This window comes from Lepidochelys kempii, chromosome 2, assembly GCF_965140265.1.
Source record: "Lepidochelys kempii isolate rLepKem1 chromosome 2, rLepKem1.hap2, whole genome shotgun sequence".
NCBI lineage: Eukaryota > Metazoa > Chordata > Testudines > Cheloniidae > Lepidochelys > Lepidochelys kempii.
In genome coordinates this window covers 136,645,080-136,660,081 of record NC_133257.1, presented here as the reverse complement: position 1 = coordinate 136,660,081, position 15,002 = coordinate 136,645,080, and positions in this window count along the sequence as shown.

Genomic DNA, 15,002 nt, shown 5'->3' with positions numbered 1-15,002 from the left:
AGCAAGGGAAAATAGGGTACCTTGCATAATGACTTAGACACTCCTTGTCTCTATTTAAGCCTAAATTAATAGTATCCAATTTGCAAATGAATTCCAATTCAGCAGTTCCTCGCTGGAGTCTGGATTTGAAGTTTTTTTGTTTTAAGATAGCGACTTTCATGTTGGTGATTGCGTGACCAGAGAGATTGAAGTGTTCTCCGAGTGGTTTATGAATGTTATAATTCTTGACATCTGATTCGTGTCCATTTATTCTTTAACGTAGAGACTGTCCAGTTTGACCAATGTAAATGGCAGGGGGGCATTGCTGGCACATGATGGCATATATCACATTGGTGGATGTGCAGGTGAACGAGCCTCTGATAGTGTGGCTGATGTTATTAGGCCCTGTGATGGTGTCCCCTGAATAGATATGTGGGCACAGTTGGCAACGGGCTTTGTTGCAAGGATAGGTTCCTGGGCTAGTGGTTCTGTTGTGTGGTATGTGGTTGTTGGTGAGTATTTGCTTCAGGTTGCAGGGCTGTCTGTAGGCAAGGACTGGCCTGTCTCCCAAGATTTGTGAGAGTGTTGGGTCATCCTTTAGGATAGGTTGTAGATCCTTAATAATGCGTTGGAGGGGTTTCAGTTGGGGGCTGAAGGTGACGGCTAGTGGCGTTCTGTTATTTTCTTTCTTAGGCCTGTCCTGTAGTAGGTGACTTCTGGGAACTCTTCTGGCTCTATCATTCTGTTTCTTCACTTCCGCAGGTGGGTATTGTAGTTGTAAGAAGGCTTGATAGAGATCTTGTAGGTGTTTGTCTCTGTCTGAGGGGTTGGAGCAAATGCGGTTGTATCGCAGAGCTTGGCTGTAGACGATGGATCGTGTGGTGTGGTCAGGGGGAAAGCTGGAGGCATGTAGGTAGGAATAGGGGTCAGTAGGTTTCCAGTATAGGGTGGTGTTTATGTGACCATTGTTTATTCGCACTGTAGTGTCCAGGAAGTGGATCTCTTGCGTGGACTGGACCAGGCTGAGGTTGATGGTGGGATGGAAATTGTTGAAATCATGGTGGAATTCCTCAAGGGCTTCTTTTCCATGGGTCCAGATGATGAAGATGTCATCAATATAGCGCAAGTAGAGTTGGGGCTTTAGGGGACGAGAGCTGAGGAAGCGTTGTTCTAAATCAGCCATAAAAATGTTGGCATACTGTGGGGCCATGCGGGTACCCATAGCAGTGCCGCTGATCTGAAGGTATACATTGTGCCCAAATGTAAAATAGTTATGGGTAAGGACAAAGTCACAAAGTTCAGCCACCAGGTTAGCCGTGACATTATCGGGGATAGTGTTCTTGACGGCTTGTAGTCCATCTTTGTGTGGAATGTTGGTGTAGAGGGCTTCTACATCCATAGTAGCCAGGATGGTGTTATCAGGAAGATCACCGATGGATTGAAGTTTCCTCAGGAAGTCAGTGGTGTCTCGAAGGTAGCTGGGAGTGCTGTTCGTGTAGGGCCTGAGGAGGGAGTCTACATAGCCAGACAATCCTGCTGTCAGGGTGACAATACCTGAGATGATGGGGCGCCCAGGATTTCCAGGTTTATGGATCTTGGGTAGTAGATAGAATATCCCAGGTCGGAGTTCCAGGGGTGTGTCTGTGCGGATTTGATCTTGTGCTTTTTCAGGAAGTTTCTTGAGCAAATGCTGTAGTTGTTTTTGGTAACTCTCAGTGGGATCATAGGGTAATGGCTTGTAGAAAGTGGTGTTGGAGAGCTGCCGAGCAGCCTCTTGTTCATATTCCGATCTATTCATGATGACAACAGCACCTCCTTTGTCAGTCTTTTTGATTTTGATGTCAGAGTTGTTTCTGAGGCTGTGGATGGCATTGTGTTCCGCACGGCTCAGGTTATGGGGCAAGTGATGCTGCTTTTCCACAATTTCAGCCCGTGCATGTTGGCGGAAGCACTCTATATAGAAGTCCAGTCTGCTGTTTCGACCTTCAGGAGAGTGGTCACTTTGGATGGGCTATGACCAGCAGGAGAGTGAGTTTCGGGGGGGAGGGGGCGGAGGGTGAGAAAACCTGGATTTGTGCTGGAAATGGCCCAACTTGATGATCACTTTAGATAAGCTATTACCAGCAGGACAGTGGTGTAGGAGGGGGTATTGTTTCATGATCTCTGTGTGTATATGATGTCTACTGCAGTTTCCACAGTATGCATCCGATGAAGTGAGCTGTAGCTCACGAAAGCTCATGCTCAAATAAATTGGTTAGTCTCTAAGGTGCCACAAGTACTCCTTTTCTTTTTGCAAAGACAGACAAACATGGCTGTGACTCTGAAACCAACATTTTTGAATGATTCTAAACTAATGAGAATCAACCTATCATGAGGAAAATAACTAAAAAGTACAAATGCAAAACATGATTCAAATCAATGATTTAAATCAATCCACCCAGATGTCTACTTCTGGGATTCTGAATTTAGGAGACCAGACTGAGACCCTCATTGACTTGACACAGACAGGAACCCAGTAACAAATTCCAGTCCTGCGAGCATCCAAGCCTCTAAATCTGAGGAACAATTGAAGGCAGCAGGAGACTGAGGGGTGCTGAGAATTTCAAAACCCAAAGATGTGATATTGGCTCTGGATGGGGGAGAAGAAGGAAATCATCAGGGATTCTTGATAAATCACCCATTGTCCTTTGGAGCTGAAAGGTGTCTAACACTCATGACCTACTCAAATCGCACTACTGCTAGGAGTTAGAGAAGTGTCTCTATCCCGAACAGAGGTGGTGAAACTGAGGTAAAGAGCAATGCTGTGGCCGAGCCAGAAAGAGAAGCATAAGAAAAAAACATTCATCAAAAATGTTTTGCATTTAAAACTACCCGATTTCTTAAAGAAAGGAAATATTAGCTGTAGTTAGTGAACTGAATTGATACATTCTCGTCACCATGTTCTTCCAGATTTTTCAATGGGTAGATCTCATCCCCTCACACCTAGTGTTTATTCCTAGATTGAAGGAAGCAAACAAGTTTGCCTTCTTTGTCAACTCCCAGTGTTCTTTTCAAATTCAATTAACTAGTCATTGAACTGAACTAGATGAATAAACTGAAAGGAAGAAACTATTCCTTCTGCACTTTCACAGGAAGGGCTAATGCTGTCTAAAGCTGTTCTTGCACTTCCACGAACTCTGGTTCCGGGTGCTTCAGTCATTTGACTCTCCTTAAAACTTGGCAGTAAACATGTACTACTTAAGATGGATTTCTTTCTAGTCTCTTGAAATTATTTTAAGAGATGATAACAAATTTAGGCCTTAACATAGATTGTCAAATTCAAACTGAATTCGAAGCAGGTTTATTTTTAATGAAAAAGCCCATGGTGAGTTTAATTTGAAAAACCCGGTTCATATTTTAAAAACCCTCTATTGTTAATCCACCTGGCAAGGGACAGAAAAGCCTCCTAGCTCAATTCCCACCCCAAGAAGGGCTGATCCTCAATCCAAGGTCTAGGGCTGGGCTCCTCACTCCGTACAGGATTGAACTGAAAGCCCAGATCTAAACTCTAGGAATTTGGGTCTGACCGATGAGGGTCCAGTGCTGCATAGCACTTACAGAACGACTTTTCCTGGGTAAATCTCAGCACTTTACAATAGTGAGTAAGTATTAGATCCTCATTTTACTGCTGGGGACTGAAACACAGAGCGGGGGAATGGCTTGCCCGAGGTCCCATAAGTCAATAGGAAAATGGCCACTGAAAGCCAGGAGTCCTGACCCTCAATCCCCTGCCTCAGTCTCTCCAGCCGGTCACACTCCCTCTCAGAGCCAGGGAGACTGGGAACAGGGTCCTACTTGCAATTGCCAGCTCTGGAAAAGAACGTTCCTCTAGTGGTTAGTGTAGGGGCCTGACACAGGGCTCCTGGGCTCCATCCCTGGCTCTGTCACTGACTCCCAGTGTGACCCTGAGGCAGTGGCTTCCCCTGCCCAGGCCACAGTTTTCTGTCAGTGTGGTTGGAGTCCCTCCCCTACAGCCCTTGGCTTGTCAGGCTTCAGGAATGTGTGTGAGGTGCTAGGAGACCTTGAGATGGGAGGCGTCCTGCCCACAGTATGTCAGTGTTCTGGACCCCGGCTGCTAGCCTGAGTTTATCCATCGTTTGGCAATAAAACATGATTTTGTTTTCACAGCCACTGTCGGTCTCCCTGCTGGCAGGGCATTGTGCAGCTCCCTTTTCAGCCCACCTTGGTGCGGGAGAGCGAGGAAGAGGGCCAGGAATAGATCAACTCGGAGCATCTGCCACCCAGCACTGCGCCATCTAGACCTAGTGAGTGGCAGGTAGCATTTCCTCAGAGGCTTTCCCGTTCTGCTTGGGGAGAGGCAGAAATGGTGGGAGGAGGAGGGGGGATCTCCTCCCAGTGAGATTGGCTAACACAGCCCCCTGCAGCCCTTCGCTCTGGGCCTGGGCAGCATGTTTCTTGCAGGGTGTTCTCCAGAGCCATCTCCAGCCCAGCAATAGGGCTCCCAGCCCTTCCCTTGTAGGAGTCTCTGGGGGGTCAGACCCCGGTAGCTGCTGAACACCCACTACTGCACTGAACTCAGTGGGAACTGAGGGGGACTCATACCTCATATGATTGGGACCTTGTGAAGTTTAGCTGGGGACAAGTTCCCAGGGCAAACTCAGACTCCTTCGCGGGTTCTGGTCTTTCTCTAGCCAGAGAGGGCATGTAGCCTGGGCGGGAGGAGGGAGCTGCTTGTCCAAACAGACTGAAAACCCACTGCTCTGAACAGATGAGACTCCCCCTGTGTCACAGTGCCTCAGTAGGGACAGGGAGCTTTGGGAGCAGCCTGTGCTGTGAGCTGCTGCCAGCGTGTGTAGATTGTAGTCCCTGTGCCCCGTGGTGGGGCGTGCAGTGAGGGGGGAGAAACAGGGGGACAGAGCAGACAGGCCCGTTAGTGAGAGCCTGCCTTGACCCCAGACTCATGGCTTCTCCCCACTCAGTTCCAGGATGGAGAGGCTCAGGCCGATGATGGAGAGGCTCAGGGAAATGCTGCAGAAGAAGGCTGTGCAGCTCGCTCCAGAGCCAGTGGGAAGCAGCTGCCAGCTTCCCCAGGAGGAGAGCAGCCCCTCTGTCCCCACTGGAGGGGAAGTAGCTTGTGGCCAGGCCAAGCGGTGGATCTGCCTGGCATTCAGGAGGAGGGAGACACCAGCTCCCAGAGGAGGCCCTGAGGCATCTTCTGGGGCAAAATGGAGGTGGCCCAGGGTGTATCTGTGTGGGAGGCAGCGAGGACGGGACAGAAGCCAAGCAAGGCGGCTCTGTGGCTTCCTCTCCAGGAAGCAGAAGATCCAGGAGCCCAGCGCCAGGGCCCAGGAGAAGCCACCCCCCTGCCTGGCCACTGAAGAGGCCCCAGTCTGCCTAGGGGAGGAGATGGGCGACCCCTGCTGTCATAAATATAAAGGGAAGGGTAAACCCCTTTAAAATCCCTCCTGGCCAGAAGAAAAATCCTCTCACGTGTAAAGGGTTAAGAAGCTAAAGGTAACCTCGCTGGCACCTGACCAAAATGACCAATGAGGAGACAAGATATTTTCAAAAGCTGGGAGGAGGGAGAAAAACAAAGGGTCTGTGTCTGTCTGTGTGCTGCTTTTGCCGGAGACAGAACAGAAATGGAGTCTTAGAACTTAGTTAGTAATCTAGCTAGGTATGTGTTAGATTATGATTTCTTTAAATGGCTGAGAAAAGAACTGTGCTGAATAGAATGACTATTCCTGTCTGTGTGTCTTTTCTGTAACTTAAGGTTTTGCCTAGAGGGATTCTCTATGTTTTGAATCTAATTACCCTCTAAGGTATCTACCATCCTGATTTTACAGAGGTGATTTCTTTACTTCTATTAAAAGTCTTCTGGTAAGAAAACTGAATGCTTTTTCATTGTTCTCAGACCCAAGGGTTTGGGTCTGTGGTCACCTATGCAAATTGGTGAGGATTTTTACCAAACCTCCCCAGGAAGTGGGGTGCAAGGGTTGGGAGGATTTTGGGGGGAAAGAGGTGTCCAAACTACATTTCCCAGTAAACCCAGTTAGAGTTTGGTGGTGGCAGTGGAGATCCAGGGACAAAGGATAAAATTAATTTGTACCTTGGGGAAGTTTTAACCTAAGCTGGTGAAAGTAAGCTTAGGAGGTTTTCATGCAGGTCCCCACATCTGTACCCTAGAGTTCAGAGTGGGGGAGGAACCTTGACACCTGCTCTAGCACCAGCAGCTCCACCTACACCCAAGGGGCCAGCAGCACCTCCGAGGAGTGAGAGCCCTGAGGCTGGAGGCTCCCACAGTACTGGTGAGGGGAGACCCAAGGGAAAGGGAGAGTGACTGGGGTAGGGAGGCTAGTAACACCCTGTGCCATTGGTTCACTAAGTTGTCAGTCCTCAGCTACGTGAGCCCCACTGACACCAATGGGTGTGGCACAGCCATGCCTGGTGCAGGGCATTCTAGGTGGAGTTAGGGGAGCTCCAGCCTCCTGGACCCCTGATGATGTTGCGGGGGTGGCCTGACTGCCATGGTGCCCTGAAACTGATGGAGCTGAGGGCATCTCTGGGAGGGGCAGGGTGAGGCCCCTTCTGCCCTGGGGTTCCTTACAGAGGAGGGGGGCACATTAAGCCTTCTCTCTCCACTGCACCCCGTCCTTCCCCTCGGCAGCAGCAGAAGTCACCCTCTCTCCTTTTCTGCCTCGCATTTCTCCCATGTTATCTGGGACCCTCAAGAGGGGGTGTTTGTCCCACGCAGGGCAGGGTCTCTGCTCCCCACAGACACTGTCCCAGTTACAAATCCTGCCTGTGCAGGAGGACCCTGTGGTTTTGGGCTTTTCCTATCCAACCCATGGAGGACCTGGGCCCTGGAGCCAGTTTGGTTGGGGTGGGGAGGTCCCTACCTAACAGGCTCTCTCTCTCCTGCAACCCCACTCCTAGTGGGTGCAGTACAGGGCCAAGCAGCTCCGCTTCCTGCACGCAATCCCCACTCTGTGCTTCCCTGCACAAAAGCAGGGGCAGGACACCCTGCGGCCGCACTGCTCCAAAGCGTCCCTTGTGGAGAGCATTGTGAGCGAGACCCGTGCCCAGCCCCTTGGGGGAGGGGGCTAGTCGTGGGACGAAGAGAAGCCTCCCCTGCACCAGTGTGGGGAGATGGTGGGGCTGGAGGCGGCAGCAGAGGATAGGGATTCCTGGGGCTGAATACTGGGAAGCTGGATATGTGTGTGTGCGGGGGGATATGCTGGCTGTGTCTGCAGTGCACTTTGGCCTCCTCTCTGGGAAGTGCCTGTGGGTAATCAGAGCCAGAATCCACCTGCTGTTTTGTCTCCTTTGGGTCTCCCAGGAGCTGATTGAATACCTTCCGCTGGGCTCTGTGTCAAGCTCCATCCTCTCCAGCTCTATGGCCACGGTTTGCCACCTCCAGGTACGAGAACCCTCCCGTCCAGTTTCTCTAACCCTGGTGCTGGTCAGGCTGAGACCTGGGACTCACGGATCCCCCCACTCCTAGGTTATTTGTGGCTGTTCTCATCCTCCGGCCGAGGAGGCGGGAACGTTCACTCTTTCCTGGCTGTGTGGTTGATTTTACGCCAGTGACATTACAGTGGCCTTAGGGAGAGGATCACCGGGGGGCGGGGGCAGAGATAACAGGGGCAGCAGGGTCCAGTGGTGAGATCAGGGGAATGGGCCCTAGTGCAGCCCTGCCAGTGTCTGGCTCTGTGACTTCAGCCAGGTCACTAGTCTCGTTGTCACCTCCATTTCCATTTTTTCTGGCCGGTGCCTATTTCCCTCATGTTTCATGTCCATGGTGATGCCAGCGCCACACTGGTGCTGCAAAGTCGAATCGAGGCTCCTCTTTCCTGCCAGCAAACTGGACCTGGAGCTGGAATCAGGCCTCCTGCGAGCTGTCCTGTGCAGTGTTTTTACCATGCGCCCAGGGAAGGACACCGCTCACTTCCGGGTAGGTCACCATCCTACTTCTCTGTTGCAGGAGCAGGAGTGGCCTGTGGTTTTGACCTAGTCCCTTGGTTTGGTGGAACTGCTGAGAATAGGGGAGGGGTGAGCAGAGCTGGGAACAGGCCCGGGGGTTAAGAAAATGGCAGGGAGGGCCCCTTCCCTCCAGAGGGGGTAGTGTTTCCCATCCTTGGCAGATCCTCTCCTTTCCTCCTCGTTCTGTGCTCTGCTGCCTGGACCCTGTCTGGGCGCCTGGCTCCCATTCATTGCAATTTGGCTGTTCCATACCATGTTGGGTACCAGGCCCTGGAGGAAGAATTGCTAAGGGCAAGGATTAAAGTGCCAGGACAGAGACATCTTTGTCATCCTGCTGTCCTCCTTTTATTCCTCGGAAGAGAGACAAGGGGATGTGTGGGATTTGAACCCAGGTCTCTAGGGCTCCAGGTGGGCAGTGCCTGGGGGTACCTGTAAGTCATCTGGGCAACAAGGCAGACCCCCTGCCCTGATGCTGACACAGTGCCCATTTTGTTCCTGGTTCCTGCCTGCGTGCATGGCTCTGCCCTACCCTCCGGTTCCCAGCTATTGACTCAAGATTGACCCTCAGCTCCGGTCTCTTGCTGATGACCTTGGCGTGACCCTTGGCTCTAGATGTTGTCTAACAACTCTGGCTTAGCATTGTGCTTGCCCTATTCTTTCCTCGCTCCAGCCCCGCCACTGACCCACTCCAGCCTTGTCTCCTCCTCCTGATCCTCCCCAGTCCTTGGATTCTGACTACCCAGCTTTGACCTTCCACCTGTATCTGGACTCTGGCCTGATATCAACTTGGCTTATCTTTGGACTCTGACTACCCGGCTTTCACCTCTGGCCTGCACCTGGACTCTGGCTCCAGTTCTCATTCTGGTTTGTCTATGGAGTCTGATCTCGGTGGCCTGTATACAAAAGAGAACATATCACACCAGGTGTGAACCGTAGTCTTATTACTTGTGCCTGGCCCTATGGTGCCCCTACCAGAGTGGTTGAATGGAGATGACTGAAAATGTAAGGGTTTCCTACAACCTAGTCTAAAAGTTCCCTTTGGCCATGTTTACGCAATGTCCAAAGACCTAGTGGCTCTCCCTGTGTAAAACCATGAAAACTGGTAGAAAGGGTTTATTTGCTACTAAGCATTTCCCACAGGTTTCCCACAGGTGCCCTGGCCCTTTTTGGGAAGAAGAAAGGTGGGACTCTATGCCTCCATGTAGACTACCAGCCACTGAACAAAGTGACAGTTTGGAACCAATACCCCCTGCTCTCAGGGGCGGCCCTAGACTAGCTGCCAGCAACTGGTGCCCCAGGCGAAGATGCAATCAGTGCCTGTCAAGGTTCCTTCCCCACTCTGAACTCTAGGGTACAGATGTGGGGACCTGCATGAAAACCTCCTAAAGCTTACTTTTACCAGCTTAGGTTAAAACTTCCCTAAGGTACAAACTATTTTACCCTTGGACTTCCACGCCACCACCAAATTTTATCTGGCTTCCTGAAAAAACGTAGTTTGGACACGTCTTTCCCCCCCAAATCCTCCCAACCCTTGCACCCCACTTCCTGGGGAAGGTTTAGTAAAAATCCTCACCAATTTGCATAGGTGACCACAGACCCAAACCCTTGGATCTGAGAACAATGAAAAAGCATTCAGTTTTCTTACAAGAAGACTTTTAATAGAAGTAAAGGAATCACTTCTGTAAAATCAGGATAATAGATACCTTGCAGGGTAATTAGATTCAAAACATAGAGAATCCCTCTAGGCAAAACCTTAAGTTACAAAAAAGACACACAGATAGGAATATTCATTCTATTCAGCACAGTTCTTTTCTCAGCCACTTAAAGAAATCATAATCAAACACATACCTAGCTAGATTACTTACTAAATTCTAAGACTCCATTCCTGTTCTGTCTCCGGCAAAAGCATCACACAGATGGACCCAGACCCTTTGTTTTTTTCTCTCCTCCCAGCTTTTGAAAGTATCTTGTCTCCTCGTTGGTCATTTTGGTCAGGTGCCAGTGAGGTTACCTTTAGCTTCTTAACCCTTTACAGGTGAGAGGATTTTTCCTCTGGCCAGGAGGGATTTTAAAGGGGTTTACCCTTCCCTTTATATTTATGACAGTGCCCCAGGCCCAAACCGCAAGGGAAGGTCGAGACTGAGGTTTTTGGTAAACTGGGAAACATTTTGCCCCTTTTTTCCTTTTAATGTTTTTTAAGCGTTTTTTTTAAAACAGAGGCTTAATTATTCGGTTTGTCCATCCATCCGTCTGTCCAACCAATGTTTCTGAGATCAAATAAAATAGAGACACGACTTTTCAGAATAGATCTGTACACAACAGTGAGGTGATATTTCAGTTGATTTCAAATAAAAATGCATTTAAAATGTTAATTATAATTTTTATTATTCCAAATCCAAAATCATCCATTACACTATCCTGCTTTAACTGCCATTACCACCACATCCAATATGGAAAGACATAAGAAAACTCTTCAATGAACTTCAACTTGTATTTACAAAACACTCTTAATAAAAAACACGCTGTGCTCTTAAAACATGACTTTTTTTGCTTTAAGTTTTGAAAATTCAGTCACTCGTTCTCTTAGATCGAGTTTTCCAGCTAGTTCATGCTCTATTGACATTGTGGCAAGTCCAACAAGTCTCTCTTGCACCATTGTTGAACGCCGATATGTTTTTATCAATTTTAACTTTGACAAGCTACGTTTCCCACCAGCTACGGAAACTGGCAAAGTTGAAAGAATGCATAGAGCTATAAAAATGTTTGGAAAACTGGCTGAGAGTCTGTTTTCACAAACAAACTTCAGTACTTCTTCAGGAGTGGAATGTTTCTTAAGTCGTCTTGAAAAAGTCTCAGGCTCACTACACAAATCTGTAGCATCAATGTCTTTAGAATTTTCAGGAGTCAATGCCGACTCCAGTTTTATACCAAAGTCTCTTACCTGTTTTGCTGTTTTCTTTTGCAAGCTGTGGATATCATCTAGAAAGCCAAATATTGACTCTAGCTGCTGCATCTGTTGACATCTTTCACCAACCGAGTGAATAGCAGTATCAAGGACTGCAAAGAGAAATGCATATTGAACCTTTGTTTTGGGTTCTGAATAGGTGTGTCTTGTCATTCATATGAAAACTGCTGTTTCTTTTGCCGAATGCGAACTGGCTCTGGTTCAAAGTCTGTTGGAAAGTCTATTTCTTCAGCAAGCTTGAGAGAATCTACCAGTGTTCTTTCGAGCCCTTCATCACTTCTGAATTCCTCCAGAATATTTTGAGTTTGCTGCAGTTTTTGAAGAGCAGAATGTATGTTCAAGTTCTTTTCCTGAAGCTGCTTACAAGTGAGGTTAATCTCGAAAGGGATATTATACCACAAAATGAGTGAAGTCACAAATTTTGACTTTGGAAAGGCCATTTTCAGGAGCTTCTGCATCTGAACGTGCCATATTGCCAGATGATCCAGTAAAGGTAGTATCATCAGAAATTTCAATTAGGGCATCATAAATGTTTCCAAGTTCATAGTGAGGAGGCTTCAAAGCATCGATGCAACTCTCCCATCTTGTCTGACTAAGTGGTTTCACAGTTAGAGAATTCACATGGCGAGTCAGAATCTCCCAACGGCGTGTTGAGCCTGAGAAAAACACATAAACACCTTGCACCAGGTCAAAGAAACTGCTTGACTCCAAACAGCATCTAGCAGCATCATTGACAAACAAATTCAGAGAATGCGCGCTGCAAGGAACGAAAAATGCCCTAGGATTGATTTCCATCATTCTCCTTTGCACACCATTGTCTTTATCCTTCATATTACTCCCATTATCATAGCCTTGACCACGTAAATTTTCAACAGATAATGACATTGTTTCAAGCTCTTGTAGAATAGTTTGTCATAAATGCTCCAGTCATCTCCTTCAGTGATACGAACCCCAAGAAATGTTCCTTTATGAGCACTTCAATATTATCTTCATCTGCAGACTTTTCCATATCCACAAAACGAATGATCATCGTCATTTGTTCAACATGACTCACATCTGGAGTACAGTCCAGTATTATTGAAAAGTATTTTGCAGAATGGGCAGCTTCTGTAATTTTCTTTTTAACGGCATTTGCTAGGATTTGAATCAGTTCATTCTGCCTATTTTTTCCTAAGTAACGAACCTGTGTTTCATGATCAGTTATTGTACGTAGATGCTCCTTCATGACTGGATCAAAGAAAGCGCCTGGTGGGGTCAGACCCCTGAGCTAGCTGTCAAAAGTTGTTTTTGAAGTAGGGGAGGGGCTGCGGGACACTGCAAAGATGATTTCTGGCGTGTGAATTCAAATCAGGACGATTTCTGACATCCTGACCTTTGCTGGCCCTGACTGATATCCCATCGCTCCAGCCAGCTGTGAGTGCCTCACATTATAGGGGGCGCTGCCAACACTGCCTGTTATTAAGGTTGCCCAGTGCTTCCCACAATAAGCCTTTGTTTTCAGTTGCTTATAACATTGTCAAACTGTAACTGGCTGGGCTGAAATTTCCCATGCTGGGTGTCTGCCCTGATGCTGAATATTTCCTGAAACATTCAGTCAACATAATTCAGTTGTTGTTGAGAACGAGGCTAGGCCACATCTTATGGGTCTGTTACAGGAGGGTGACTGGAAGATCACGATGGTGCTTTCTGGCCTTAAAGTCTATGAGTTTATGAAAACAGTGCTTAGCCAATGCTCAACATTTCAGGTGCCGTTGTCTTTTAAAAGCTCTAGCGCCCCCAGGTTTTGGAACAGGGACTTGAAATTTCCCAAGGAGGTGGCCTTTGTACCAGGGATGCACCTTCTGCTGTCTCTGAAAATCTACCTAAATTGACCAAACGAGAAGTCTTTGAAAAGTCAGGGAGAATGGAGCTGCTAACCTCAAAGAAGTCAAAATAGAGACTTCTTTGACGTTAGCAGCTCCGTTCGCCCTGACAATTGTGTCTGCACTGGCATGCTCCAGCCTGGGGCTGAGCAGGACTTTCCCTGTAATTGCAGCTCTCAGCTGCTGCGGTCTGTGCTCAGTCCAGGTACCTGAACTGAGAGCAGAGAGCCTGTCTCTCCTGTGCTCTCAATGCCCCCCTCCCTGCTGGGCCCAGAATAGGAGGAAGCGCTAGATTCAAATGCAGAGACTAGGGGACAGGGGTGAGTAGATTGGGAGAAAGAGCCTAAGGGATGCTGGAAGCTGGCAGGAGGTGAAAGAAACTGGCATTTGGAGGTGAGGGGAGGGCAGAGAATATGTCTGAGTGAGCAAGGAGACTTGCAGCCAGAGAGGAGACGGGGAGTGAGAAGCAGTGTGGTGGGTGGAAGGAAGTGAGGGGGAATGGGAGATGGATCTGATGAAGAGCTGGGGTTCAGGAGAACTGGGACTGGCTGGGCAAAGAGATTGAAAGCAGGAGCTGGAGATTCATGAGTATTGTGATTGGATGAGGAGCCTAGGGAGTGAGATTGGCACAGGAGGCCAGGATTGGGGGGAGAGACAGATCAGATGAGGAGATGGGAGGGGGACAACTGGGACTGTCTGTCTAGGAGATGGGCCCTGAACCAGTGCTGAGATGTCCCACACCTCTCCATCCACTTTCCACATTTTTCCAGATTCCCCCTTCACCTCTGCTCACTTCCCTTTCCGGTTTAGCCCCTTGGGGACCACAGAGCAGTTAAAGGGAGGAACCCCAGGCTCTCAAAGTAACTTCTTAAACACACACACACTTTACTCTTAGACAGCACAAGAGAGTCACAAATCTGTGCAAAAAATAAATTCCTGACCTCAGTCCCCTCTCTGAATTCTCAACACTTCTGAGAGCCATTGGGTTTTGGTCTGTGTCCTGGGGCTCCTGGCATAGGATTGGCTTTCTCATCTTAGAGAGCACATCACTTTAAAAAACAGGCTGTGAAACCTTTCCCCTGGAGCCGAGAACATCTGGACTGCAAAGTCCCACATCACCAGGAAGGGAGCCAGAGAAGAAGTGTGTATCTGGGACAAGGCCTTAGGAGCCCCACAGCTTGAAGCAGTGGCTGGACATTGGCTGACCCACATGGCTTGGTTGTAAGTTGGATCCAGAGGTTGGGTCTGATTGAGTCAGTCTAATGAGTGTCCACCAGGGTGACGCAGTCTGTGACTTGAATTTAGAACAAAGAGGCAAGGAATACACGAGATCAGGGCCCAGTCTGTGAACCAGAACAAATACATTGTTCTCGTCCAGGCTTTTCCATTGAATCACTGTGTGACCACAAGCAAGTCACTTCATTTCCCTGTGCCATAGAGTCTCCGAATTTTTAAATAGAGATAATCAAGGTGGGTTTCTCATACCAGTTTAGAAGGTGGGAATCTCAGATGCATAGAACTGCAGTCTGTTGACACTCTAGATGTGAAGTGTGTTTGTTAACAGGGGACCTCCATGCTTGGTTCATAACTACATGGATGAAACTGCTGCCAAGCGTGTTTTTGAAACCATATGAAAGGAGGGCTGGATGCCCTTTTCCTGTACTACAGGAGGGAGTATGTGTGTGGTGCCTGGGGGGTGAACAGGCTCTCAGCCACTAACTGTCTTTAGCATTTACACCAACCGTCTGGAAGTCAATATCACATCACAGCTGGTAACATCTGCAGGTGGCACAAAGATTGCTGTCGCGGTAAATAATGATGAAGATAAGTCAGCCCATTCAAACAACACATTTGAATACAGCAAATGCCCAGTCCTACTCTAGGAGTGAGGGAGATTAACCAGTGGAACAAATTATCAAGGGAAGCGGTGGACTCTGTTTTTCTTGACGGCCTCACATCACAAATGGATGTCTTTCTGGAATGTGTGTTTTAGTAAAACACAGTATTGGTTTTGATATGGGGGTAAGAGTGTGGAATTTCATGGCGTGTGAAATAGAGGCCTCATTAGGACACCTAATGGCCTCACAATCTATGAAAAACTCAGTGTGGGGTGAGGAACAGACTCTGCTGTTTTACTGGGAAGCCTATTTGCTCCGCAAAATCAATAGTGAGCAAGTGGGGTGATCTGGGGAGCAGCTCAAACATCCTACCAG